At 36.8% G+C, this 26,512-nt stretch overlaps 1 protein-coding gene across 2 annotated transcripts in view; it reads left to right on the forward strand.

The window, feature by feature from the left end:
* Positions 1–26,512, forward strand: part of LOC116333576 (protocadherin-15-like) — a 211,234-nt gene that overhangs the window by 25,998 nt on the left and 158,724 nt on the right. The window contains exon 1 of one of the 2 annotated variants that reach the window (XM_039622169.1): positions 24,429–24,631. The exons of the other annotated variant lie outside the window; for it this stretch is intronic. The gene's annotated coding sequence lies outside the window, so the exon portion shown is untranslated. Of the gene's footprint in view, positions 1–24,428; positions 24,632–26,512 lie in introns of those variants that run through there. 2 annotated transcript variants of the gene reach the window in all.

The raw sequence follows: 26,512 nt of genomic DNA on the forward strand, positions 1-26,512 counted from the left end.
CTTGTTTATTACATATTTTTTGCAGCCACGTTTTACTCTGTATCCCTCTGCCTCCCCCCCTTTTTTTTTTACACTTTCTCACACTGCGTTTGTCAGTTCCTCTCGCTCTGTCTCTCTCACTCCCCTTTTGTCTCTCTCCTTCTTTTGTTTCTCTCTTTTTTTTTTTCTTTTTTTTTTTCTTGTTTCCTTTGAAGTGCTAAACAATGAGAGGGCTGCACTCCCTGTTAAGCTCATAGAGAAGTCCAGGCTGAAACTGCTTGGCACAGTGCACCACAGCTGAATCTTGTCCTCTGGACCACATGGGGATGAGAAGGGAGGAGGCAGCATCAGAAGTATAGTCAGCATGCGGTGACAATGGCTGCACAGAGCATTGATCCCCCTAGCTGAAACTCAGACTACATCTGCACAGCATAGCTGATGAACACTCATTTCCAGAGAATGTTTCTGTCTGCCTCTGTTGCTCTGAATGTTGAACCTTGACAACCTTCCATTTCTTGACACAATGTATAAGAGACTTTAAGGGTGTAATTATGGAGACCAAAAGATTTGCATGTCAGGACCTTATTGATTATAATGATTGAGATAAAAGATTTAATTAGTCCAGCTTGTCACCGTTGAGCATGAGGCAAATTACTTGTCCTTCCATTGTCTCTGTCTTACCCCTTCTGCCTCTTTTTCTTGTATGCAGCCACAGACACATCCTTGCAGTGATAAATGCTATTCATTACCAAAGGATGGAACGGGAAATGAAGCAAAATTAGTGCTCTGGGAAGCGTTCCATGACTGGGGCATATACCATTGGCTGCTGAGGCATCTGGGACATGTGTTTATCCACTCCCACATGTTTCTTGAAGCAATATCTCACAGTTACTCACATTATGCTGTTCGCACCTCACTCTGCAATCTGATACATCCTCTCTCCTTTCCAATTTCTTCCTTTCTGTCTGTGTCTGTTTCATTTTTTTCATAGACACTAATGCCATCTCTGAATTATGTTCTTCTGAGGCCCTTTATGCTTTTAATTCTGTCTTTTCTCAGAAGGAGAGCTATAATTTTCAACTATGCAGTGGAAGACATTTTTTCCGAATAATGTGACACATTGTACACAGAGAATTTATAGTTATATAGATTTATATTGTCCGGTATTTCATTGCAGTAATTTTGTTTTAGTTCACATGTATATAGCTTGTATTACATTTTCTTTTCCTTTGCCTCTAAAGGATATCTGCAGTCAATCTGACAACCATGCATTGTTTGATTCTTAGTGTATTCTGTATTTTCATCTAACAGCTATTTAATCTGTTTGACTGCTCTGAGGTGAAGTGTTAGCTACAGTTGTCCCAGTTTTTTTTTTTTTTTAAAGCTTTTTGCTGCTCATTTTATTCCATTTGGTAGCACAACTAAGTAAGGGAGAGTGGTGTCACAGTATAGGTCACTGACAACGGCTCAGAGGCATTGACTTGAGAATTTATTATTTTATTAGGTAATAATTTTCTGTCGTCCTTGTCATGGCATATGATAAGTAATATTAGTCAGAATGAAGAACATTTAAATTTCACTAAACCTGTTGTCTGCTTGTGCAATATAACACGTCAGTCAGATAGGGGGAATAATGTCTTCTACTCTGTCAATCATAGGTGTTATCCAGTATGTATCTTAGTATTGATTTGGGATGACACCGGTCTTGCATGACATGTCAGTCAGAAATGTACTTCTGTCAGAACCACTTTAGTCAAAATTGGACTGCTATGGCTCTCTGGGACCCACATCTTTGCGCTTCCATGCACATACATGAAAAGCAAAAAGGCAAGGACAGCAGCAACAGGAAGAACTCACAGAAAAGAGCAAACTGACTGACATTGGGCGTGATGTTGATTAAATCATAAACATAATGAATAGCATGAAATTGAACTCTGAATTGTTTGAGGTGGGTTGCAAAGCAGCTTACAGAGTCGGCAAGAGATTTAAACACAAGGGCATCAGCTAAACTATCAAATAATGGGTTGCAAAATCTAATGCTAGGTTCAGTTAGTTATGCATCCAGATGTTTAAGTGACTCGTCATCGACTTTAGGTGTTTGTTTGTTCGTTTTTTTAACATACCTCTGTTTAGTCGTTGTCTGATAGACATTAGAGGCATACGAGAATCATCAAGACACAGTTAATGATGGTTGTTTCTACCATATTATCCACAAATGTGTCATATATATGTTACTTTGACATTCTGGTGGTACTGTATGAGACGACAAATCATGAGATTGCAAGGATTTTATAAAAATGTCTGCTACTGAAACAATAAATGTACCAAAAACCAAAGTTTTTGCAAGTCCACCCAGTAGTTCTGGACATGGTTCAGTCTGAAGGAAAGTGCTGAAGTATATCCAATGATCAGCTCTCGAAACATCATTATAACCAGGACAAATTGTTACTGTAGGGTTGGCTCTTAAATCAGATTTCTTCTCGTTGTATTTGGGGTTCCAGTGGCAGTTTCTTGATTGATTTGGCCGCACCTGTAATCAGTGATAGTAACAGCAACTGTGGCTTTCTACTACAAATCACAGAAATCTGGGGGCAGGCTATAATTGGCCTTTTCTATCATCCTGTGAGTAACCGTGATCTGATTTTATGCTGCACTCGGCATGAGCCTGCCAATAGCAGGGCACAGAGAACGGAGTTGCTTACCTTGCTGAGAAGTTGAAGGTGTGCAACTTGTTCCCTGCAGCTCTACATCTAACAACTGTTGCTGCTGCTGTTTCTTGTTTTATGACTTCTGGTAATGTTTCAAACTGGTCTGGTTGTTGTCTTTTTGTTTTAAAAACAAAACAAAACAGTATAATACCCCTTTTCTTGTCCATGTAGATATAAAAATTTAATGAATATAAAAGCATTAAGCATTTACTCAAATCTGCTTTATCAATCAGAATCAGAATACTTTAATAATCCCTGAAGAAATTATGTGGTTACAGTTGCTCCAAGATTATAAGGACAGTAACAGACTTATAAGAAATAGCTCTAATATATACAAATAAGTCAATTATAAAGATCCAGAATATTACAGAGATTAAATATATGTGATTGACATTTTACTCTAAACTGTAAAACTTTGCTATTTGTTGTTTTTCACTGTAGAGGATGTGTAAAGGAGTGTAACTTTTTCTACCTTGGACTTCAGTCAGTTTCAGTGACGTATGAACACTTTTTCCGTGTCCAAGTTTCTACTGTCTTAGTTGAGGCATTTTAAAGTGCTCTAATGCTTTGTTTTAAATGCTTATTTTATATAATATAAACAAGCACCCGCACAATAATTGGTCATTCTCAGCTTATTCGACTAATCATTAATACCACTACTGATGTGCTCAGAAAAGATTAATCTGTCTATGTTGCTACTCACCAAGTACTCCCCAATGTGTTGTGGATGGATCATCTAAGATGGTCTCTTGACTGGTGTTTGGTCTGTTTTCAGCATCTTCCTTCTGCCTTATGATGGCAGTTGTGGTCTGCCCATCAGAAACCTTCAATATGAAGTTTTTTTTAAATAATTTAACCCTCATCATATTGTTTCCTATTGGTAATGCCTTTACATTAGCCTAACCACAGCTCCAGAGCTAGGCAATTGGTAGTGCAAAGAATTTGGACTATTTTTCATTCCCAGTGGTGTCTCAGAGTTAGATTTTTGCCTAGTGATGTCAGACTTAATAAAGATATGTATACAAAATTGAAAAAAGGACATTATTTTATTTTTGTTTTTTACATTTTAACCCTCTTTTTTTCAAACTTGCTGGTAGGGCTTCTGAGATGTTTGCCATCACCTTGCCCAGTTATAGCTGGTTAAGAGGTAATATATCATCAACATTTGAGATAATTGCCCTTAAATATTTAAAGTTATTGTGAAAATTAAGATGTACACAAAGAATGAAAGTTGTGGGTGCTTTAAAGTTGTAGTATGTTTTGCTGGAACTTTGAGTAACTGCTTATTTTGTTGTTTTTCCTCCCTCAAAACTAAGCTGGAAAAGGTATAATGAAATTACAAACAAAATTAACTGCATGCCATTTTACTTACACATCATGGTCAATCGAAGGTGGGCACTTAAATCTGAAAGAAATACTAATCTTTATGTCTGTTTCTCTACATTTCAGACATAAGCGTACTGATATAAGCACTTGGGCAAGTTTTTTAGCAGTACTGCAAAAGCTATGAAGGTGCATGGCTCAGTTATTTAAAATTTAACTTTTTTCAAATTTCAATCTCATGAGGCACAGTGCTGTAAAATGCAATTTTAGCACGTTTCATTGACCTTTACATTTACACAACAGCATGAAGTTTCTGTCACAGTGTGTTTTGTCGAAATGGGTTCAGCTTTGGTTCAGAAAATTTGATTTCAATCACATAAAAGAAAAATCACCCAAGAAGCACCCAAAACATAGCCTTGTATGGTACAAGGCTGTTCTCTGTATTTGCACGTGAAAACCTCAGGTGTTTGCAGACATGTTACTATATGCATCACTGAATTTTACACAGATTGTCACAGGAAGATTGTATTACACTGAAGTAGGTGCTAGTGCTGTTTATTCTGCATTTATCTACTTGTTATGATTTATAATACTGCCCAGTATTTCTTGCTTTTGGTTTATAGCTGTGTGAATTTGACCAAAGAATGAGATGTGGTGTGATCAAAGAAACAATCATTTGGTATTTCTCTCTAAGATTGAAGTTTTCAGGGTTTTTTATTTGTTGTTGGGTTTTTTTGTTTTTTTTACTTTATGTTGCATTTATGTTGCTGTGTTATGTGGCATGTACTACTGTTATTACTGGCTCAAATTAGGCTGCCACGGACTATTTTGCAGATGTGTCGCTGTACACATTCTCCAACTTTAATGTAGAAATTATATTTTAGGAATTATTTCTCAGCTTGTTCAGTTGGGCCACAAACTCCATTGGTCTTACTGTCTGCAAAAAATATGTCACAGCTAAACAGACAAGTAGTCCAAAGATCAGTAGTATCTCCACTGTAATTCTAACATGAAATACAAAATACGGAGTGACTTGGTGTGAGCAGAACTTTGTTTTTGTTTGCTTGTTTTTTTTAATCCCTAAAATTCTGTATCAACCTAAAAAATCTTGGATCATTGGGCTCTACTTTCTATGTTCTACTTAGATAGTCGGTTACACTGTGATTTTGCTCTGCTGACCTAGAGTGGGGCATCTCAGAGACAGACTGAATCCGACAGGATGGACCACTGAGGTTTTTAAAGCATTGCTTTGCTATATTTTATTTATGTCCCTAAGATGATTCACCCTGACATTTGCTGATGCTCTCTGTCTCAAGCAAATCTCCTGCCATCATAAAGTTGCTTGTCTAGGGTGCACTTGGTAAATATTTAAGAGGCTCTCTGTCAGTGTTGACCATTCCCTAGATAGTTGGTGTCCGATGCCCCGACTGAGTTGCCTGGACCGTAACAATTTTATGGATTATGAAGTTCTATCTTCTCTCTAATATTTGGAAAGAAGTCAACTACTAAAGGAACTGTTAGAAAAATTATCTTATGGAGTGAGACACACGCATTTATTTACTTGCAAGGAAGCAATAGCATACACAGTGAATTTCTTGCTGAGTGCTCGCCGGGGCAATCCAGCGAGTTTATTTAAACACTTCTTCCAACAGTATCCTGGGAACAGATATGTGTGTGACACTTACAGAGAAACGGTTAGCTACATGATGTACTAACACATGATTCTAACTGTGCTTTGGATAACAGATGGTAGAGGAGCCATCTCAAGCCTTGGGAGAAAGACAGAGGAACAGAGAGACGGCAAGAGTGATACATTCCCTCACCTTGCTAATATAAGTTTTGCATAGCTTTAATTTTAGAGAGTGTTGCATAACTTTAATGGTTTTTCTATCAGGAACTTCAGAAAATTAAAAAAAAAAAAATCACTTAAACCAGCCCCATTGCATCTAACCATCTCTTTAAACCTTCTATCCAGGATGGTGGGTTTGTGGAGTGGCACAGAAGTGGAATAACTTGCTTTAAGGACCTATTCATAGCCAACAAACTAGCATGATTTGAACAACTTGCTAACAAATACAGTCTGCCACCATCACACGTTTTCAGATACTTGCAAGCCAGGCACTTTATTTGTTCCCAGACTTCAGGCTCAAGCCCTCCACCAGAGCCTACACTATTAGAAACTATCCTACAACTCAATTCAAACAAATGGGGGCTGATCTCCCTGCTTTACAATAAAATGTTATACTTGAAACATACCTCTTCATCCAAACTCAAGACACTGTGGGAAGAAGACTTAGACATGACAATCTCTGACGAAACATGGGCCTCCATACTCAAACATGTCAACACAACATCATTATGTGCCCACTACTGCTTAATTCAGTTCAAAGTGGTCCATAGAGCCCATTTCTCAAAATCCAGATTATCTTGTATCTATCCTATTGTGACAGATGCAAAACTGCTGAAGCCTCACTGATCCACATGGACTGGTCTTGTCCCAGTCTCGTTCAGTTCTGGACAGAGGTTTTCCATACCCTGTCCAGGATTCTCAGTGTGATGCAGGCCCCTAACCCCTTCTTGCTCTGTTTGGCATCAGTGGGAATGAGGTGCTTCTACTGGGATCTAAAAGACAGGCGTTATCATTCTGTTCCCTGTTGGCCAGGAGGGCAATCCTACTGAGGTGGCAGGATGCTGCCCCTCCCACTCACAAACAGTGGTTATATGACCTCATGACCTCTACTGGGAAATTTCAAAGCATGTGGGGTCCTTTCCTTGATGCATTTCAAAATCTATAAGAATTTTTTAGGTGCATTCACTTTTGTCTGTGTGCATCTCCCTCATGTCAGGTGTGGAAATACAGTGTACAGGTCTAGGGCAGTGACCTGGGTGGGAATGAACTGGATTATTTTGCAGGGATTATGTTATCTGGGGAAATATTATACTTATGTTTATATTTCTTTCTTTTTCTTTATTTCACTTTTTCTTTCTTTTATATTTCACAGCCTTAAGTGTATGGGCTAATTACCCCGAATGTACAGATCATCTGTAATCCTTTTCTTCTCTTTTTGTTACATGTATAAAGGAAAAACTCTTAATAAAAAGACATTGTTTAAAAAAGAAAAATCACCTAAATCACACTTTCTATATAAGTCTGAATCAGTTATGTTCAGCGGCTTCATCAAAACAAATTGTTATATTCAGCGGCAAAAATATTAAAAATGAAGCTCTACCTGTGTGTTTAGCTTCAGGATTAAGAATTTGTCAGACACGTGATAGGCTAATGAGTGTGAGTTCATTACTGTTACTGTCCTGATAGTAGATTTGTGATTAAAAAGCAGTTAGCTTTTTTGTAAACTAAAAAAACAGCTGTACAGCTTGATAATTAATATTTGTATCTTAACTAGGCAAGAGGGACATTTAGAATTCAAAGCAAGGAGTGCTTTTTGTGCAAAAACAGATGGCGCTTTCCTAACAGTCAAATAAAACTGATTTTAGATCATTGTAAATATTTATATTAGTTTATCTGCTTAATAACATTAGCTATATAAAGCACAAATCTGGTTGGGCATATGAAAAGCAGAGATTGTTGTTATTAAATATGTTCTAAACTGAACTTTCAAACCACATAACAAAATTCACTTGATATTTGTGTTGTGAAAAACCCCCTACTACTGTAATTGATGCAAGTTCCTTCACTGTCACCTGAAAAAGTCTTTCACAGGTACCAGATGTATGAATGCGCCGTTTTTACCAAATGCAAATGACAACCCACGTGTTGAGAAATTGAATTTCTCTCTGTGTAGCTCACTTTCTGTTTTTAACAGTCTCCTCCTCTCTGTTTCTGCCATGTCTTTGTTGTGTAAATAGGAAAATTCTAGTGTTGAATTTAGTTTTCCAGCACTTCAGAAGGTAACAGGCCCAGTAACTTCTGCACACAAACACACACACATCAATTTTGCACACAAATTTGCAATCTTCTTACAGAGTAGCAGGTTCAGAGTTTTTTTGTGTGTGTGTGTGCGTGTGTTGGAATGTGAACTGAAGAACAAGGAAGAAGGAGAAGCAAGATGGGATAAATAAAGAGGCAGTGGTGCAGGAAGTGGAGCATGTACCACCATATAGGGGTTGTAGACAAGTAGCATGCTTGGACAAGTACAGGCAGAGACCTCAGGATCTTATGGTGTCTGGATGACTTTTGCACGATTTTTGAAACTTGCACATTTAAAAGCTTGCACTAAATGAGAAAAGGCAGTAAAGGTGCTGTGTGTTATAAGGCCACAGCTGAACCAAAGCCACTGCCTTCATTCATTTCATTTTATGATTAATCATATTTGCTATTGTTGTCTGTCAAAACAGTCCCTCTTGCTTCATGGGATTTCCATCTAAATAGAGGAGAGGGAGAAAAGTGTGCCTTTGAGACAATCCAATTTAGTGCTCCTCTCCAGCTTTACTGTAACACTAATATAATCTCAATCCTCAAACCCCGAATTCATCTCTCTTACAAAACATCCATCAGTAAATAGTTTCCTCTGCCTTGGATCCCTTAGTGGGATGTTAAAAACTGCAACGTGTTTATGACTGTTGTTTCACTCGTCAATTTAATTTTGGTTCCAGCATGCAGAGCACAAATGGGGATTGAGGGAGGCTGTGCCATCTGACAACCTAGCCTTTTCCCTCTGTGTGTGTCTGTGTGGGTGTATGTGTATTAGCACATTGTAACACTTGCCAGATTGACTTACACTTTTACCAGAGAGTTAATTTTTAACAAGTTCAGAAAACATACAACCCAAGTGGTGTGTGGGTGCATGGCACACAGCAGGGATGAACTAATTTACAATGAAATTATCATTTTCTTGTTTAGAAGTGAAGTTCACTGGGTCATTTCAGTTATTTTATTCTATTTCTGTTCTTAGTTCATGGTCACTGTGTGTGAACATTTTATCTTACTGTACATTTAAACCACCACGGTGCACGCATCCATGACAAAGGCCACTGTATGAAGTATGATTGGAGACAGTCAAGTATTTTCACCTGTTGAAATTTCATAATTTATTGAAATGTGACCTCTGGTATAGTCTCACCATTTTTATTTTTTTTTGTAATTTATATTGAAAAGAAAGAGGGGTACTTTCACCTACTCCCTTCTGGGAGTAGGTGGATGGATCCACGTGTTTAATTTGGCAATGATTTTGCCATTCCTGATGCAACCTTCCCATTTATCCAGGCAGGCAGAAGAGCATTAGGAGTACATTGGCTTGCTCCGAGGGTGGGATCTCATCCCAGGCTTGACCTAAGGATCTACCCTGTAAACCATGGAACCACATGATTCATTGTACTGAAAATAATACTTATGTATATAGTATGTATAATTCTGTAATTTAATCTTTTGTTTTTATCATTCTGCATATATAGAAATGTAGTACATGGAGAAATAGAGAACATATTTTAAATTTAAAATTAAAAACAATTTGATAAAGGGAATGTTTAAATGTGTTGATATATTTCAGGATGTATATGATTTCTATAAGATTTCAGCTGGAATAATTGATGAATGCAGTTCAGCAGTGTCTTGATATCAACAATGAAAGAAGAGGGGTATGTTCTTAAAAAGACATCTCTGTAGAGGCACATGGATCAGCAATAATGGGGTCATCGCAGATCATGGTGCAGGTTAGATATGACACCATGCCATGCCATTGAGGATTCAGGCTCTTGCCAGCGTTTGTGCTGATAACAAACGACATTGCCACTTCAGCAGATGTGATTTTCCTCATTTCTATACTGAATTTTAAATTTTGATTTTTTTTTTTTTTTTTTTTTTTTAAAGCCACAGGACATTTTAAATGACCACAGGTTTACATTATGTAGAAGACTTCCTGGAACACTTTTTTATCCCCCTTCATTGCTTGTTGCAGTTTTAACTTGAATTAATGGATACAGGAACTGTACACCCACTGTAACAATGCAATAGTTGTTTTCCGAAATGTTTTTATGGACATGAAGTCAAGATACGTTTTTGTTTTTTTTTTGTTTTTTTTTTTTTGCCTTGTCCCTTGGATACAGTTTCCCTGGATTCTTTTAATGATGTTATATTACCATAAATTATGATTAAAGATTCAAGGAACAGAGATGGTGAAGGCGAGTGAGTTTAAATACCTGGTGTCAGCCATTCAAAACAATGGACAGTGTACAAAGAAGGTGAAAAAAGAGAGTGTGGGCAGGGTGGAGTAGGTTTAGACGAGTGTCAGGGGTGATTTGTAACAAAAGGGACAGCAGAGAGAGTAAAAGGGAACATTTACAAAACTGTAGTGAGGCCTGTTTATGATGTCTGACTTGGACATCTTGGCACTGACAAAAAGACAGGAGGTGGAGCTGGAGGTGGCCGAGTTCAAGTTGTGCAGATTTTTCTGTTAGTCAGTGACCAGAATGGACAAGATTAGAAGTGAGTATATCAGAGGGGCAGCACAGGTTGAGCTGTTTGGAGACAGAGTCAGAGAGGCAAAGCTGAGATGGTTTGGACATGTGGAGAAGAGGGATGGATATATTGGACAAAGGATTTTAAATACTGACCTGCCAGGCAGGAGGAAAATAGGGAAAAACAACAAAATATCATGGATGTAGTGAAAGAGGACATGCAGAGTGTTGGCATGGTAGAGGAGGATGTTAGGGATAGGTTGAGATGGAGACAGATGATCCAGTGTGGAGCAGCTTCCTTAAGTTTCTTAACAATATCTTTTAAAAAGTGGTAAATACCTCCTCATCTTTATTTCTGAAAGATTCAGCTTGTCTGTGATGTGCTTTTTTCAAAATTAATTAACCTTGAGTGAGATGGTGAGATGTTCCCCCAGGTGCTTTCTGGAAACAAAGTTTTATATGAATTCTGACCAGTGACTTCTTCACTTGGAAAAGTGACGAAGGATTTACTTACCTGGATGATTGGGCATGCATCAAGACATTCTGACCAGTACATAACCATGATGGTACAGTTATTGTAGCTGCTGATATCACTAAGATGTAAGATGTTTAAAGTAAAACAGAAAAATCCAGAAAAGTTTTTACATGTTTATTGCACAGTTATAGGTTTGTTTATTTTTTCTCGAAATATAATATAGTTGCTTTAGAACTGGGTTTTTTTATGTGTATTTTTCTGTTAATTTTGCTGTTATGGAAACGAACTAAATTTGAAAACATATTAAAATAAGGTTTTTGTAAATTGTTGTCTACAGAAAAAATTTCTAAAAAAAAGGAAAAAAAACAAAAACAATACCATGTATTTACATAGTTGCTTATGTATGCTGTATGCATATTAGTAGCATACCAGGTCTTCATTTGTCTTGGTCCTTAAAAGCACATGGTGCCATAAACTGCAAAGATATCGTTCTACAACTGCAAAGCATTTTTGAAGAGGTTTCCTTTAATAGCCTCCTTAACTGCTTCTTGCTGATAGCAAAGAAGTTGTTGTTCATGACACAAAACCTCATATGATTTGCGCAGCACTGACTGAGCTGGTTATACCAGAAAAATAAGTCTTCCCTCGCAACCCTGATAATGATAAGTGAAAGAGAATGGATGGATTGATGGACGGGTTTAGTGGTATATAATGAAACACAAAAACTTTAAAATGGTGTCTAAATCATCCTAGATTAAGTCTAAGCAAATATGTTCACATTTCCACATGAACTCTTGGTCATAATAACTCAGTGTTGACACTTATTAACCCACACAGCTTAAGTATGATAACAACATAACTCATTATGTGAGCTGTTTTAACCTTGAAGGAAATCTGAAAAATCTCTTTAGAGGTTCATTTTTGAAAGCGATAGTTATACTTGTGCTTATTTTATTGTTTTACCCCTGAATGGGAATGAAGCCTTTACAGCTTAATTGTCCTCCACGTTTTTAAGGTGTAACCTATCATTCAAGAATACACCCTCTTAATTGTAGTAATTGTGTGCTATATTGATTCACCAAGTATAAAGAGGAGGCAGCCTTAGAATAGTAAACCAGTTTGGGTTATAAAGTGTCAATGCCAGCAAATTAGTTATGAGCAGCACCTCACATTAAAATTGAAACATTTTCAGTGTTAGAAAGATATGAATAACATTTTATTGTAGTTTAGTTTTTCGTAGTTTATTTAGTACTAGAATGAAAAATACATCATAAAAATGCTTAGTTTATGGTCCAGTAGTTGTAGAATATGATCATGAATAATATGATGTCAATGGTAAATAAATCGCCAATATGCTATTTATATACACGTTAATATGGTTTTATTTTGTTTTATTTATTTATCCACGATTTGGGAAATGATTTAAGTTGATTATTTTTATTTATTTATTTTGAAACAGTAACTTGTTGATGGGGGAACAGATTTACCATAAATGCCAAGTTATATACCAAATGTGATGGTGTTGTATGCTCAGTCCTTATATGCTCAGAAAATGATGAAAAATATTTAGCATGGAAAAAACTTTCCTTCACAGTAATATTGAGAAAAATTGGCAAACATGGCCAACATAAAGTCGAGAGAGCTCTTTCCATCTTTTTTTGACAGACAACACTAAGGCCATTGACAATAAAAATAGCCCGGCCGAAACAGTCAATAGGTTTAGAGTCATGTCGGGGTAGGTTGACCCATACAGAGTAGGAGGAGCAGCCGGCAGCAGCACATGTGCTAATGTTTGCACTGCTGCACACTAATACATTAGGAGTGCTAATGAGATAAAGGACAAAATGACTACAGAAAAATGTTAACAAAAACTTGAGCTACAGTGTTACCCAGTGTGGCACTCCTATCGCCTAGCCATACTGGCCAATATATTTGTCTATTATTAGGCTTTTGTCATTCTTGAGTGTTGACATAATAATAATTATTAGTAATATGTTATTATTGTCTTAAAGAATCTAACTGATTAGTCAGTGACCTGAGGCCTGCATTAAAGTGACATTATGTATTCAGTGGGCTATGTTGAGCTTAAAGTCAGAGTTTTCTGTGAAACGAAAGAACTGTCTTTTTTACCTCAAATCATCGCAGTGACTTAATGCTGAACATGTAATGTGGTCGAGAGTAGTTTGTGTTCTGACTTTTGTTTTAAAATCTACTGGCAGCATCACGTTTACTGATTTCTTTTATTTACAGCATGTTTTAAGCACAATATAAATTCTCTGCTGGGGGAATACGTTTTATATGTACAACTTGGTAAGCCATACCTTACTAAAACCACTCAATGAAGTGTCACATTGTAACGGGAATGTATCAGTGTGTGGTGTACTGCTGCTAAGTCTCTTTTTCCACTGCTGAAATTTGAGCTACTAGAACCCAGAGCACACACCAAGAATAATCAATAAGAATTCAATCAATAAGATTAATTTCAATTTGATCTGCTGATAAAATAAAGTGACATCCATGCCTCTTTTATTAGGCTATGAGACATTTGATGTCTAAATAGATTGAGTCTAAAGTTTCGGAGCTCCAATGTGCAGCCGGACCTGAGTAATAAACAGCAGCACTGAGAGCACACTCATCAATAGCTTGAATTAAAATGTTAATTTTATCACTCTGTGTGATAAATCCCAAAATAGATTTTCTGCAGCATTAATCTTTTATCTTATTTGCAACAGTATGGTGTTTCACTGTTATATATTTGTTAAGATAATCAAAAACCAATTCCAACTCAAAACTCCCTTTTCGACAATCCCGGACGAGCCCCCACTTGTTACGTTCCCCTGAGGGGTCTAGGCGGTGAGGGGAAGTAACAAAAAGTGTCCGGGTCAGAAAAAGGAGACAAGAAGGCAAAATGGTTAAAGTAAATAGCTTTATTAAAGTTTGTATTAAAACTAACTAAAAGAGACAGACAAGCCGCTATCACCATTTAAAGAAACAAACAAAACTCAAGCGTTGGTCAATAAAGTACAAAGTAAGTCAAAAAGAGAGAGCAGCTCACCAGCTGCAAACACAGACATGCAGCTCACTAGCTGCAAACCACAAAACACAGCTCACTAGCTGCAAACCACAAAACACAGCTCACTAGCTGCAACCCACAAAAGCACAGCTCACAAGCTGTAACCACACTAATGGCACTCTGGCCCAGAGCTCACCTTTCCCTGTGCTTAAATACTCTTAATTACTGACGAGAGTCAGCTGCACAAAAGAAAGAAGGTGGCACCTCAGGCAGATGGGAGATTGTAGGACACACCCACACAGGCACCTTCAGGATGAGGCCCTGCTAGGGCCGTAACAATATTTTTTTAAAGTTTTTTTTTTTTTTTTTTAGAGATTTTCAATAACCATTGTTTCATCATCAACGGCTCTGAATGGAGTTGGCTCCACTCATGTGTGAAAGAAAAGTCATATGATGCACAAAACGCTCTTTTTTTTTTTTTTATAATGTGAGCATGCTCAGAGATTGAAGCAGAAAACCAAGACTGACAGAAGAAACTGACAGCCACTGTGGTGATACGTGTTATCTCCAACTCGGTTTTTAGGTTTTGCCGAGCCATATTGTCTGGAATCTTAACAAAACAAGATCACAAAGATTTAATGGATATGCATTTATAACTTTCTTTTAATCAATATAATTTTCAAGTAATGTTGACAAAGTATTTATTTCATTTCAGTGAAGCCCAAGAAATTAATGAAGAAATAGTTTGATCTTGGTCTGAAACTGTTCTGTTGTGCCTTCAGTTTGGGTCCTTGCCACATCACCCATATCTGATTTCGAGTGTCAGAAGCATTTATGTGTATCTTATAAATTATGTATTAGTCAAAGTCAAAGTCAACTTTATTTGTCAATTCTGCCATATGTACAGGACATACAGAGAATAGAAATTTCGTTACTCTCAAACCCTAGATGAAGTAGCAGCAATAAAAATAATTAAAATAATTAAAAAAAGTAAAATTTGAATAAATACAGTACAATTTTACATATAACAAAAAAAAAAAAAAAAAAAAAAAAAAAAAGCTATACAATATTCAGGTAACGGTAAATGACATTGGGTGTAGACCAGGCAAGGTATTACCCATCTTGTACAGACATGTACTGGACATCCACACACTCATGACAAAAGCGAGCATCAAAATGCAGCTACAACCATGTTTGGTGTGTTTGCAGGTGGAAATAAAAGGGTTATCTTGCTTCTATGTTGGTGGAAGATTGGAATAAAGTCTAGATTAAAAAAAAAAAGTGTGTGGATTCAATTTTTAATTGAATCTGGTTTTTGCCAGAAACTGTTTGCTAGACATTTAATTTCATACAAGCAATCCAAGTTATAATTAGCTCTCTGCCTACTGGGCAGAGGTCAGAAGCCTTGTTCAGGGAAAGTTTTAGAGCCGTTGTTGTCTCTTCCTTCATCTCTATATTGGCTCAAACTTCTTTATCTTGGCCCCATCTCCCCATCTTAGTCTTACCTCTCGATAGAATCTACGTCCCTTATCTCAGGCATCTTATCTGTAGTGCCAGACACAAGGAATGGAAATCCACAAAAGTGAGATAAAGGCAGAACAAGACTCTCTGAATTTCATAGAGGTGAAGAAATAGAAAATAAGCTGTGCACATGAGTGAGGAAAAAAATATTAAGTCTTTTCTGCATTTACCATAGAGCTCAGTACATGCACACAGTGTGTTTAAAATGGGGGGGAGAAAAGAAAAAAGTTTTCATCTGTCAGTCATCCTGCTTCTAACAAAGGTGTAATTTTGCAAACCATAAATCTGAATTTTAAAGTTAATTTATTGTTTAATCCTTTTCATAATGGTTTCTACTCTCCCCTTTATCTATACTCCTTCAAAACACCCTGAATCGTGTATTGATTTCACAGAGTGATAAAAGAACACCGTGACATCTAAAAGATGAGCTCTGACACCAATTAGTGTCCACAGAAACTGCTTACTTTGGCACTTAATTGATCCAAGTTTCCAAACTTGTTTGTTAAGTTTTGATGGATAATAAGCACTTGATATGATTCTGTCCAGTTTAAAAGTTGAAAGCGTATGCCAGTCTCTTGAAGAGATCAACTGTTCATCTAGGTGCTAATGGACTCTCTAGAGGTACGATTGCCTCTGGTCATAACAGTAATAAACTCTGGTACCTGTCAAAAGAGTTCTTTTCCCTTGGTTGCCAAGATTTACTCTAAAGACGAGACGAAACAAACAGAAGAAAAAAAATCAGTAAGGGTGAACATTTTCATTACATTCCTCTGTTGGTTTCTAAAGCTTTTGGGATTCCTGGTAACAGATTGGGTTCTGGTGCTATAGTCCCCATGTGATCCAATTATCAAACCCCTTTAGCTTTTCCACCCATCTGAGACATATTTTACAAGTATCTGCGCCCACACAACTGCAGGGCAACTAAAAGAAAGAATTACAAGTACTACATAAATAACTTTGCAATTGTTTTCATTGCAGGTGCAACCAGTTAACACACTCCTAGCAGAATTGTTCTTATGTGAAGAGACCAACTCTGCTATTCTAAAAAGGCTTTTCTGAGTGTTCATACTGTAGCATAGTTTTTCTTTTTGAAAAGAAAAAAAAATATTTCAATGGGGCACCACATTTTTAAGCATACAGCAGGTAAGCGACAGCTAATTTCCTGCTTGAGTAGGTGGAGGTGAAGATCAACTAAAATTAATAAATGTCAATATTACACTGAACCTGCTGGGTGTATCTAAAAATGCAGATTTTGTAATGGAAATATTATTTTGTATAAGATTTAATGTTTCAGTGCTGTCTTTATGTCATGTCTCCCCAAGCTGGCAAAATATGAATTAATGCAAGTTTACATTCTAAGACATACGGCCTTATATAAGCAAACGGCTGCATTCAACAGGTTGTCTTTGTTTTCCCTAGTGTCATCCAGTGTAGGCAGCTAAAAGCCTTTTCACACCAACAATTATTTCTTGGCATGGAAAGAAGTATTTCTGAGCTGTTTCGGAAAAAAGGCAACAAAATGTAACTTGATTCCAGGTCTATTCAGAACTTCTAACTGTGGATATGTTTTAGTGTATTTACTTATTGCAAATTCATATAAATGTTTAATGGGAAATTTTATCAGACTTTGAGCTCGAATTTACATTCTTAGACTTAGCATATTTCCCACCTTAGTGAAGAGCAAGGAGATGCCCCACTGTGGTATTTTGAACAAAGTAGTGACAGTTATTTTTAAATCCACCCCCTGTGCAGAGTTAAGCCTGTGGATATTCTGTGCCGCACTGATGAGTCAGTTGTCTTGCTCTGAGCTCGACCCCCCCTCCTATAATTTGATTAAAATCACATCTGAATGATATACTTAATGAAAAAAAAAAAAGAAAAGAAACAGCAATTACATTTTTTTCAGATAGTTGAGGTATTGGCCTCACTTCATTATTTGTGTATTAGATTTGGCAATATTATTTATATTCATGCTCTTCTGCTTTCACTTCAACTTGCTCATAATGTTGCTTTCTTTTATTTATTAGTGAGTGTGTGTGTGTGTGTATATATATATATATATATATATATATATATATATATATATATATATATATATATATATATATATATATATATATATATATATATATATATATATATATATATATATATATATATATATATATATATATATATGTATATATATATATATATATATATATATATATATATATATATATATATATATATATATATATATATATATATATATATATATATATATATATATATATATATATATATATATATATATATATATATATATATATATATATATATATATATATATATATATATATATATATATATATATATATATATATATATATATATGTGTATATATATATATATGTGTATATATATATATGTGTATATATATATATATATGTATATATATATATATGTATATATATATATATGTATATATATATATATATATATATATATATATATATATATATATATATATATATATATATATATATATATATATATATATATATATATATATATATATATATATATATATATATATATATATATATATATATATATATATATATATATATATATATATATATATATATATATATATATATATATATATATATATATCTTTTTTTTTTTTTTTTTTTTTTTTTTTTTTGTTCACTTGCTTTTTGACCCACTCTCTTGGTATTCTTTACTTTATATATACACACACACACACACACACACACACACACACACACACACACACACACACACACACACACACACACACACACACACACACACACACACACACACACACACACACACACACACACACACACACACACACACACTGTCCTGTTGGCTTTCTCTGACCTCCCAATCTCCCTCTGGCTCCCTCCCTCTTTCTTGTCCGCTGTCTCAGTTGCTCTGACCTCTCAATATCACACAAGCTGTCAGTGCCAAACTATGAATGTCCCTCGACACTTATTTGACTCAGACACCCTTCAGCATTTCCATTTGCACACAACCAATTTCAGTTTTTATAGAGGGCTGGGTGGCAGCTAGTGTAAACCCTGCAGTCCAAATAAGCCAGAGTAGAAGTAATAGTAACAAGTGCCCAAAACTGAATTATGTGAGCTTGCCACTTTATGCCTTTGTCTGTTTTTTTTGTTTGTTTTGTTTGTTTTTCCATCTTGCAGCAATTTCTGCTATCTGTACTAACTACCCACGATCCTTTCAGCTTACTGGCAAGTATAAGTAAGAACTTGCTAAATGGATTCTGCAACTGTACTGTAATTCTTCCTTGACTGTAAAAGTTTATGTCATAATAATAAACTATTCACAATCGAATTCATGTGCTCATGAAGGTGTTTGCAGAAAGCGCAACAGTGGAAGTGCTTTGTTCCTTTACACTTATAGTTAAAGGCTTTTTTTTCAGCACCATGGACAGCACCAACAATTTCACAATGATTCAACTACAGTGGCTCTACAGTGTAGCTAACAACCTCACACACTAATTCAAAATTCAACTGTGCTAGTCTTTTTTTTTTTTTTTCTAAATAATTGTCAGCATAGGACTCTTCTCACTCACGGTTAAAGGCCTTGTGCAGAGAAAAGTCCCAAAGTTATAGCTTAAAAAGTTTCAAAGGAAAAAAAAAAAAAGTGTCTGAAGTTGTGTGGGTGGCGGCTTAGTAAATGCAGGTTGGTGCTCTTTTGGGAACTGCATTATGAAGTCCAGTTCACATAGCTCCAGAAAATGTACTGGGAGAGGAAGAGACAGAATTTGTCAGTGCTCCGTCCTGTGCTCAAAAAGCAAGCCATCCCTATCATACCCTAGACTTTCTTCACGCATGGTTTCACACATCACCACCATCACCATCACCAGGCTTCTCATCTTTTTCACCTGTGGAACTTGGTGCAGTACAGGCACTACAAATTAGAGATGGCACGATACCACTTTTTTATGTCCGATACCGATACCGATATCATAAATTTGGATATCTGCCGATACCGATATGAATCCGATATTGTGTTTTTTAATCAATAAAACTGTTTTTTTTAATATATTGCTGCATTTTGTATAAGTTCATACTCAAGTTTAAATAAACAACAACACTAAAGCTATTCTGTTATACCTGTGTGTATTTAAAAAAAAAAAAAAAAAAAAAAAAAAATACACTGCACCCAAAATATTTCATAGTTCAGCAACACTGATCAATCTAATAAACCTTACCTAACTTAAAACCTAACTTAAACCTGCTCCATCCTCCCTATTCTGGTATTTTAAAGAGTACTTAGCAGAAATATTAAGCAACCTAACTAATAGGGTTGCAAACTCCCAACAAAAAAAAAAAAAAAAAAAAAATAGGAACCACCCCCCCCCCCACCTCATGATGCTTAATCGATGTAATCAACTTTAATTTGATGCAGGGTGAAAAAAAAAAATGCACAGAAACAAATTATTTTTCAAGAATAATTAAATAGATTCAAAATCTTTCTTCTACAGAATTGCAGAATTCACAGACGGTATCTTCCCAAAGGAAAAAGTACTATAGCTTACTAGGGTATATAGACTTAAGAGTTACTATATACAGTAATGGACTTCTATACATTTTACATCAGATTAAAACTTTGGGTGTAAGATTCAGATAATTATTTATTAAAAGCTACATATTTTAAATGAGAATAAGAAAGAAAAGTATGTCTTTGTGCCCCCTTTTCCTGTTAATGCCCTATCGGCCCCCTGGCTAAACTTTGCTAGATCCGCCCCTGCACAGTTACCAGCCGTCAGCTGCGTGAAAAGGATCCTGGTGTAGAAAGTAATATTAAATAAATTCTAACAACAGCTTATCAAGCTTAAACGTGCTGCTGTTGTTCAGCCGCTGGTTTCCTCTTTCTGGCCCGAAGTGGGCCAAAAACAAAGAAGAGAGACGGACTCCCGACAGAAAAGCCGATCAGCTGATCGTTAAGCAGTTTCATGATTGAAGTAGTGGCAGGAAGGTGAGGGAGAGAGAGAGGCAGTCGCTCCATATATCGGTTGTTAAGCTTAACATGGGAACGCTTTACAAACATTCAGAGATGAACTTACACACTTGCTTTACTTCTCTCTGGGATAACTTCCTCGGAGATGAAATGCTGGTTGAGGCTACAAATACACACAGCCGCTCTATCACATGAGGCATACTGCTGCAACGTGCTATGGTTATGAGCCGAGTTACGCCGTGTTGCAAGTTTTGTGAGATGCTTTTTTTGATATTTAATGGATCGGAGTACATTTTTTATTTTTCGCCGATATCCGATCCAGTAATTTAGGTCAGTATCGGACCGATACCGATACGTAATATCGGATCGGTCCATCTCTACTACAAATAAGAAGAAGTGAAAATATTCATTTATTGGCAATCTCATTGTAGTGGTAACATCAGCCTCTAAAATCAACAACATGTACACTGCTTATGTGAACTTGCTGTTAAAATGCAGAACTAAGATTTTGAGCTCCTCAGTTGTTTTACACTTGGGAGTTTCTGTCTGGAATTGTAGATGCACGTGCACTTCTATGCACATGTAAAAACTCCCACGGGATTGCCTAAAGGGAGCTCACAGGCAGAGAGGATTTAGGGACTGAACAGCTGAGTGCATACACACAGACCAGGGAAATGATGCTTTACCAAGAAGAATTGCTCAATTTGTCCCAAGTTTACAAAAAAGAAAAAAAGAAAAACTCGAGATGAAACTTGAATTGTTCTACTGCCCGTATCTTCATGCTCTTTTCTTTTACAAGGTGCATAGCATTACTGGAGCTGCTTCTTTAACAAGATTATTCAGAAAATGCTATAAGAGCACGACTTAAATAGGTAAGGCAATATCAAACAGATTTTTGAGAGAGGGCTTCCAAGGAATAGTGTTCATTTTCTGCTTATTTGAGTATGACCACGCTCTCTGAGCCTGCTATCTAAATGATTTATTGTGCAAGTGATTCAATAACCTGAAAAGAAGTACACACCCCACCAGCTGACTCCTCAATATGAAGGAAGCATCAGTTCTTGCACTTTCCATGTTTCCATGTTAACCGAATGGCTGTTTGAATATCAAAATTGATAGTGCTGAATAATCCTGCAGATGGTGGGCAAACAATTACCCAAACACCACCTATCCAAGTCTGGAAAAATCCATTTTAATATGTTGGCAAAATTCAGTATGGAAACAATGCACTGTCAACCCAAAAGAAGGGGGGGGAAAGAACGAGTGAGCATTTTCTTGCATCTCCTCTATGTGAGAATAGAAGGCATTCATTGAGAATAATTAAAGCACCGCTGTCTGTCACTTTATCCAGTCTATATCTGCTCGGCAAAATCAGTTTCTTCAGCTTGAAAGAAATGACTAAAGGTGTTGTATTAATGCAACATCACTAAAAGGAATTACCCCGTAGAAGGCTTGCCTGCTTAGTGATTGAAACTTCAACTGAATACAAATAAGCAGTGTGCACCATTCATAAAGGAACCCTCAGGCTTCCCCGGCTATACAGGCAAAAGCCACAAACATTGATACAACTCTGAGCATTCCCAGAAGAATACATGGCACCTCAAAGTCAACTCAACTGCTCCTGGTTGGTTATTTATTTATTTATTTATTTACTTTTTTGGGGGGGGGGGGGGGGGTTGGTTTAAAATGGTGAAAAAAATGGTGAAACCTCTGGAAGCATTATATGAATTATGCATTACTTGTCCTACTCAAGCCACAGAAACAGATCCCTTCTTTTATTTATTTATATGCATTATTAGCATGATATTTCAAGAGTGGTATTATGAATAATAGATTAATGAAGAATAAATTGCCAATAATGAAACATAATGACACAAGTGCCTTCCGTTTCCTCTCTGTCACTTCTCATTTTTACTCATTATCTGACATACTATAACCACTTAAACATACACATTTATGATACATACAACACACATAGAAACCCAAACCTGGATATGTATGATGTCAGTTTGGGGATTTCTCACTAAGAAAACTTCACTGGGGTGCTGAGATGAGAGCGTTTCCCAAGAGCAGAATATCCCTTAATCATGCTTCTCAGAGGAGTGTCTACAGTCCTGCCCAAACTCTGCCTCCTCGTTTTCTTTGGTGCAACAGAGAAAAGATGAGAAGGGGAGTTATTATTGTGGCAGGCCCTGATTATAAGTGAGATTTTGCTCAAAGCTTTTCTTTAGGTGGCTGTGGCTCAAGAGCTAAAGTAGGTCCTCTGCTAATAGGAAGGTCTGTGGTTTTGATCCTTGGCCCCACCCTTAGTCTATATATCAAAGTGTCCTTGGGCAAGATGTTGAAACCCGAGTCGCCCCTGATGCAGGCATGTAGTAAGAAAGCGCTTAGAGTGCCCAAATTGAGTAGAAAAGCTCTACAAAAGTATTAGTCAATTTGCCGAATGCTGGTAGTCATGACTTAACTCAAATGATCTCTTCATGCTGATACGGAAACATGCCAATTAGAGCTTTTTAAATCCATTTTTGAATTTCAAAAACTGACTACATGTGCAATAATCTTATCACATCTTACATCCTAATAATAGGTCTGATGTACCGCTTAAAAATGGGTCTTTTAGATTAAAATCAGAAAACATGAAACGCAGAACTGAAGCTGCATTCTTTTGAAAAGGTAGTTGCTACTTATGAGTTTCAAACAAAATTACAGGAAAAACATTATAATGAGGCTTGTGATCCTGAATGGTTGAAGAACATCTGATTCCATTTATTTATTAAGGATGCAGTTTAAAGTTGTTTCAATTTCAAAATGCTAGTAAATGAGCCTGTTTGCTGAGGGGGGTTTTTTTCCGTTCCCACAGGTCAAGCATAAACATGCTTTCTGTTCTGTAAAACTCATCATTTGGAAGCTCTTAAAACCCTATTTTTGACATAATTTCACTGACAATACTGGTGATGTTTCAAAACTGTGGCAACACTTTTTTAGTGGATAACATGACACAGGTGTCCAGGTGTAGGTTTGATCTTTTTTTCTCATGTCATTCTCTCATGGATCGGACTGTGAAGTAAGAGGGTCTACTATTATCAGCAGTTCTGTTCAACTGTTTAGAGCATCTGTCTTGACTGTGATCACGCATGGACTAAAAAGTGTTAAATTTAATTTCCATTAATTAGATGGTTGTGATACTCGTTTCTGTCATGTAATTTGACTTTGTTATGACTCTATTGTGCCTCTCTGCGCCTGCTAAATGGAGACAAGCTGTTCTCACCAAATTACATCTGCTGTCTGAGAAAGATAATTTCACATTTTTAGAAGAATTGTCTAAAATTTCATGGCTGTTGACATTATCTTTGCGAACAAGACCCCCGCCCCCTCCACAGCAGTGTCTCTTGTGTAGAAACTGTTTTATTGAATATCTGTGCAACCTTTAGTTGTGACTTATTCGGCACAGCGGCTAATTAGAGTATATTGATGGAAGGCTTTTTGTTGTTGGTTAAGCTGTAGGGAAGAAAAGTCCAGCGATTGTTGCAAAGTGACAGGTGAATCATAGCTGACTGCCTCCAGTCAGTGGTATCATTTCTCAGCACCAATTGGTGCAGACAGAGAAGAATAATGGATTTCGCTCAGAAATAATCGACAGCTGACAGTAAATGGCTTTTGTTGACCTTCAGAAAGTGCAGGTTAGCTATGTGAGAGAATGGCTGTGCATTTCACAATGTAATAAGTTATGGATTAGTTTGACCTTAATGAGAAGCTAAGGTGACTTTTTTTTGTTGCTGTTGCTTGTTACTTGGGTTTTTCCACATCATCCTTTATCATCCTGTTGAAGTTGAGTCTTTTTCAGAGAGTACTGACCCAAGCTGGCCAGGTGCATATCCAGTAAATATGGTGGGAGGAGGGGCAACGGAGCTTTAGCCGGTCTCACCTTTCATGACCTCTTGTAATAAGATTACCTGGTTCACACGTCATGACTAGAGAGAGGGAGAGAGAGGGGGGGCAGTTATCTCGCGGTGGAGCCTGGCTACGGTCCGGGTGGAGTGTTGCTGTGCCTTGCTGTGACTGGTTAAAGAGATCGGGGCAGCAGTGCTGATGTGCCCGCGCGAGGAGGAGGCTGTAGCTGTACTGACAGCCGGCATTGGTGGCTCCTTTCCGGGCACTGGAAGGATTTTTGTTGAGTACTTCTTAAGCCGAAACATGGTAAGCAGTCTTCTTTATGTTTTGGATGACTGTCATTGTGATTTTAAATTTCCACACTGCCTCGGAGCACCGCACGCGTAGAACAGTGTCTTCACTGCGCATTGGTCTTCTTTTACCATGAAATAGGAGCGTGTTTATGTCACTGCTAGTATTTCTTTCTTTCTTTTTTAAACTGTATTATAGATGTTCCCCAACGTGACGCGAGTAATCGATTAGAAAGGCGCAGTCGTTTACCTTAACTGCCCATTGATGTGTACCGCTAATCTCCGGAGGGTGAAGTTTTCAAACACTGACTGAAAGCAGCATCTCTCACTGATATATCATTAGCTAATGCCTGTGGTTAGATGTGACCTGTAGTTTGGCTGACTGCGGCTGTGTTTTTAAAAATATTTCAGTGATCCAGTTGTTGATGAGTATGATTACCGTAATCACTTAAATTAAATTGCGCCGAGTTTCTCAATTGGACAGCTGCAGTTTTCTATTAGCTGACTTCTCCCCCCCGTTCTTTCTTTTTTAATCTCGCCTCATATGCATATCAATAACAGTATTCTACCATGAATATTCATGCAGTAACTTCCCCCTGAGTGTGTGAGAGGGAGCCTATCGCGCTGCAGGAGATAATGCTTCAAAACGTGATTCACTCATTCAGTCTATTCAGTGACTCACACGAGTCTTTTACAGAAATGTAACAAGACACTGACTTGATCCCAGCATCTACTCATGCAAGAGTGTAGAAACCTTTTTTTGAAAATCCCAATTTTTGTCAGAACTTATTCATTTTAAGGGCTAATTTTCAAAATGCACGAATGACAGTAGAAGTATAAAGCAGTGCAAGTCCATATTATTTTAAATGGCTGTAGTCCAGTTACTTGTGAGACCTAATCACCCCATTCTCACAAAGCATGATCACAGCCTGCTCAGCCAGTTTGAATTAAATTATTATTTAAGACCCTGATTTTGATCATTCTTGAACACATTTGGTGCTAAAACTATATTCATGTTGATTGTTGTTGCTCAGACTAGAATTGGACTTCTTCCTCTGTCACAGCAGCAAACAAACAGCTGTCACTGATAATATAAATGACAGCTGTACTCCCTTTAGTGACTTCAGTGCTTGGCTTACTTTGATGCTTAAATGGAGTGAACCTCATTCCTGCTATTAGTAACACCTGAGCTGTTCTTGCTATGACAAGTCAAGTTCCCTGTGAAGAAGCAGTGCTATCCAAAACATTTTACTGTCTTATTAAATGTTTTAAAAGGTCCAGAAAAGGCTAGCAAGTGGCCCTTGAGTTAAGATGTTTGTTTTAAACTATAGTACTCATAGCTTTAAATGCGCACGCCACAGACTAGCCTTTGCATTGTTGTTTTATTTGTAATCCACTGGTAGTTTAAATTGAGGCAGGCAATGGACTGCAGGTGCATAATGAAACATCTGCCCCTGCATTTTTGACATGCAGTGTCTTTATGTGAGCTTGCAAACTTATGGTCATGTGTTTTTACAACTGTAGCTTGCCTTCACCGGTTGTATGAATGTGAGAGTGAATGAATAGTGGTATTGTAAAAGCGCTTTGAGGGGTCCCGAAAAGCGCTATATAAATGCAATCCATTATTATTATTATTATTATTATTATTATTATTATTATTTTTGATTTGCTCTGTATCTCTTCTTTCAGCATAAGTAAATTGTTCTGTTGTTTTTCAATAAGATGCCTAACAAACAATATATGATTGGATGACAGAGATCTATAAGTATATTAGTTTATCAGGTGCCTGAGAGGTGAATCCCCTGGAAGTCTGGCGTATATTCAAATAGTGTAAACCAAATAGAAAGATCCAGCACCATAGACACTGTTTTGTATACTTAACCAATCATAGACTAGG

Source organism: Oreochromis aureus, linkage group 13, assembly GCF_013358895.1.
Source record: "Oreochromis aureus strain Israel breed Guangdong linkage group 13, ZZ_aureus, whole genome shotgun sequence".
In the NCBI taxonomy this organism is placed as follows: Eukaryota; Metazoa; Chordata; class Actinopteri; order Cichliformes; family Cichlidae; genus Oreochromis; species Oreochromis aureus.